This window comes from Mandrillus leucophaeus, unplaced genomic scaffold, assembly GCF_000951045.1.
Source record: "Mandrillus leucophaeus isolate KB7577 unplaced genomic scaffold, Mleu.le_1.0 Scaffold1, whole genome shotgun sequence".
NCBI classification, from domain to species: Eukaryota; Metazoa; Chordata; class Mammalia; order Primates; family Cercopithecidae; genus Mandrillus; species Mandrillus leucophaeus.
Genome location: NW_012098097.1, coordinates 12430234 through 12434784, shown reverse-complemented (window position 1 = coordinate 12434784; position 4551 = coordinate 12430234).

Sequence of the window (4551 nt, the reverse complement as noted above, 5' to 3'; positions counted from 1 at the left end):
CCCGGCCTGGGTCCCATGATGTTGGGGGTAGGGGGTGGGAACAAGGGAGAAAGCCAGGAGTACCAGCAAGGCCGGGTACTTGGAGTGTCGGTAGCATGACGCTGCATGTCTAGAGCGTGTACAGAAACCCCATGAGACCTGAGCCTTACAGTGACCCTAGGTACAGAGGACATTCGTCACCACTGGGTCTCTCTAACATTACGAAGGTGACATAATCCATTTGCCCACGGTCACACAGCAGCTGGGGATCCAGCTACACCATGGCCAGGCCTCTGGTACCATGTCAGATGGGGTACAGGGTGCTTCAGTGACACATCACCTTATGTGACATTAGGGAGAAAGGACTGGGTGGGGGGGGTTATTCATGGGCTTCAGGTCTGGGGGGCGATTATTATGCTCAGAAGGCATGTGCTGACACTGTGACAGGAGAGCTCTGGGGACACGTGGGCTCCTTGATTTAGCTTTGTTTTTAAGAAACGTGGGTCTTGCTCTGTCACCCAGGCTGGAGTGCAGTGGCATGATCCTAGCTCACTGCAGCTTTAACCTCCTGGGCTCAAGCAGTCCTCCCACTTCAGCCTCCCGAGTAACCGGGATTGCAGGTGTGTGCTACCACGCTTGGCTAATTTGTAAAATTACTTTTGTGTTTAGAAACCAGATCTTGCTATGTTGCCCAGTCTGGTCTCGAACTCCTGGGTTCAAGTGATCCTCCCGCCTCAGCCTCCCAAAGTGCTAAGATTTCAGGCATGAGCCACTGCGCCTGACCTGCCTACTCTTTTGGGGCAAAGGCTTAGACGGCCATGCACACAGATGACTCTCCTGGGCTCCTGGTTCAGCACTTTCTCTTCTGGGGGTGCTCCTCGCATTTCATCCTCAATCCTGAGCTGTCCCCAGAAGCCAAGGACCAGCCTGCCCTGGCCCAGGCAGAAACTGAGTATACCAAGAGGAATGGGATCAGGGTGGAGCTGGGATGAGCATCGCTGGCCCCTGACTTTCCATTGTGAGGTCTTGTCCACTTGGCCCAGTTGGCTCCAGGGCAGGGAATAAAGGAACGGTCTGTGGTGGTCTTCCCTTCTGTACACTAGTTCTGGAAAGCAGGGGTAAAACACCCAGGCAAATGCATAAAGATACTGTTGAGGGCTTTTCAGCACAAAGGACTCCACATCTTCCTTATTTACAATGGTTCTGCGCGGGAGGTGAGGCAGGTGTTGGGATGGGGAGCAGCCGATGACTTGCCCAAGGTCACCTACAGAGTGGCAGTGCCGGGAATCCAAGGGGAATGATCCTGGCTCGAGTCTCCGGGAAGAGGATTAGATTTCACAGCTTTGGAGTTAACATCGCTCTGTTCCTTTGGGCCAAGAGGCGTGTTGTCCTTGGAAGGGCTTGGCGACAGGTATATTTTGCCTTAACTTGAGTAGTTTAGAGGCGTGGAAGGGCATTTTGGCAGCAATGATCAAGGACTTTAAGTCTTCCTTTTGATCAGGCAGCCCTATATCTCAGAGTTTTTCTGAGGGAAATAATTTAGGACACATGGAAGTATTTAGCTGCGAGGATATTCATCTCCATCTTGCTTATCTTAGGGAAATGTTAGAAACACCTATATATACAGTAGCAGGGGCTTGGTTAAATAAATCACAGCATCAGATGCTCTGCAGGCATCACATGGCATAGTATAGCTTTTTCTTTCTTTCTTTCTTTTTTTTTTTTTTGAGACAGTGTCTCGCTTTGTCACCCAGGCTGGAGTGCAGTGGTGCGATCTCCACTCACTACAACCTCTGCTCCCTGGGCTGAAGCAATCCTCCCACCTCAGCCTCCTGAGTAGCTGGGACCACAGACACACACCGCCCGGCTAAGCTTTTGTATTTTTAGTAGAGATGGGATCTCACCATGTTGTTCAGGCTGGTCTCAAACTCCTGAGCTCAAGCAATCCGCCCACCTTGGCCTCCGAAAGTGCTGGGACTACAGACGTGAGCCACCACACCTGGCCAGAATGTTTGGACACATGAGGGGACAGTAGACTTTCTTTGGCAAGTGTGTATTTTCCAGTTGCTCTAGAATGAATGTGAATTCCCTGGGTGCACCTGTTTTACTGGGCTTCGCTATACTGTGCTCTGCAGATCCTGCAGTTTTATGAATTGAATATCGTGACCAGTTCAACTCTGAGTTGAGCAAGTCCGTCGGTGCCATTTTCTTCCCACAGCACGTGTTCACTTCGTGTGTTTGTGCCATATTTTAATAACTCTTGCGCTATTTCAAGGTTTTTCATTATTATTATACCTGTTATGGTGATCTGTGATCAGTGGTCTTTGATGTTACTGTTGTAATTGTTCTGGGTCACCATGAACTGTGCCCACATGAGATGGCAAAGTTAATTGATCTGTGTTGTCTGTGTTCAGATGACTCCACCAACTGGCTGACTGGCGCCTTCTGGTCTCTCTCCCTCTGCTCAGGCCTCCCTCTTTCCCGAGACACAACAATATTGGACTTAGATCAATTAATTACCCCATAATGGGACTGGGCATGGGGACTCATGCCTGTAATTCCAGCACTTTGGGAGGCTGAGGCAGGAGGATCACCTTGAGGCCAGGAGTTCGAGACAGCCTGGGCAACATGATAAGACCCCATCTCCTCAAAAAATTAAATAACTTAGCTGGGTGTGGTGGCACATGCCTATAGTCCTAGCTACTCAGGAAGCTAAGGGGGGAGGATCACTTGAGCCTGAGAGTTCCAGGCTGCAGTGAGCCAAGATCACACCATTGCATTCGAGCTTGAGAGACAGAGCAAGATGTCTCTCACTTTAAATCAAAAGCTAGGAATGATTAAGCTTAGGGAGGAAGGTTGAAAGCCAAGATAGGCTGAGAGCCAGGCCTCTTGTGCTAAACAGCCAAGTTGTGAGTGTGAAGGAAATTTTAAAATGCTACTCCCAGTGCACACAAGTAATAAGAAAGTGGAACAGCCAGCCAGACACAGTGTCCCACGCCTGTAATCCCAGCAATTTGGGAGGCTGAGGCAGGAGGATCACCTGAGGTCAGGAGTTGAAGACCAGCCTGGCCAACATGGTGAAACCCCGCCTCCGCTAAAAATACAAAAATTAGTCAGGCGTGGTGGCGCATTCCTGTAATCCCAGCTACTCGGGAGGCTGAAGCACAAGAATTGCCTGAACCCGGGAGATGGAGGTTGCAGTGAGCTGAGATCGCACCACTGCATTCCAGCCTGGGCAACAGAGCGAGACTCGTCTCAAAAAAAAAGAAAAAAAGAAATTGCTGCAGCCAACCCCACTCTTCAGCAACCACCACCCTGATCAGTCAGCAGCCATCAGGAGGCAAGAACCTCCACCGGCAAAAAGATTAGGACTCACTGAGGTCAAGATGATCGTTAGCATTTTCAAGCAATAAAGTAGTTTTATTTTTATTTCTTCAAGTTTTAGGTTTTTCTTTTTTTTTTTGAGACAGGACCTTGCTCTGTCACTCAAGCTGGAGTGCAGTTGCATGATCTTAGCTCACTGCAGCCTCGAACTTCTGGGCTTAAGCCATCCTCCTGCTTCAGCCTCCTGAGTAGCTGGGAGTGCAGGTACATACCACTATGCCTGGCTATTTTTAGTTTTTGTAGAGGTAGGATCTCACTGTGTTGCCTGGCTGTTCTCAAACTCCTGGGGTCAAGCCATCCACCTGCCTTGGCTTCCTAAAGTGCTGGGATGCCAGACGTGAGCCACTGCCCCTGGCCAATGTAAATTAAGGTGTATGTGTTGTTTGATAAGACAAAATGTTATTGCATACTTACTGGGCTACTGTACAATGTAAACATAATGTTTATGTGCACTGGGAAACCAAAAGAGTCATATGACTCACTTTATTGCAATATTCGCTTTATTGTGTTCCTGCAGGAACTGAACCCACAATATATCTGAGGTCTGCCTGTACCTGTAATTTTTGAAAGTTAGCGTTTGCTAAAATGTGGGTCTAATTGCAGTCAACAATAGTATGGACCCAGACTCTCAAGGCTGAGTTGGCCTTAGGCCAATGGTGAATGCCATGCCAGAGAGACCATTTAGCAGCGCGGATTAATCCAGAGGATGGGACTGCCTTCTAGGGCTTGCCAAGGCAGCATCAGGAGAACCCGGGCTTGAGAGAGATGTCCTCAGTCCAGAAGAGACCTGAAGAGCACTTGGGAGTCATGCCGGACATTCCGCAAGGGCCATCGAAGGCCCAGCCTGCCATCCTGTTGGGCCCCGTGCTATTTCCTCCTCACTAGAACCTTTCCCCTTGCTTTAGGGGGGCGTCAAGGCCACGCTGAGAGGATAAAAGATGTAGGGATCTTCTCCAAAGAAGAAGCATATAGAAGATTTTGTATCTATAGGGCCATATTAGGCTTTCCCAGAGAAACAGAACCAACAGGCTCCATCCAGCTGTGTTAGATGGGATTTATGTGGGGATTGGCTCATGCATGTATGAAGGCTGGGAGGTCCTGTAATCCGTTGTCTGCAAGCTGGAGCAGCAGGGTCACTGGTGCTGTAATGCAAAAGCCTGAGAAGCGGGGCAGCCACTGGGGTAAGTC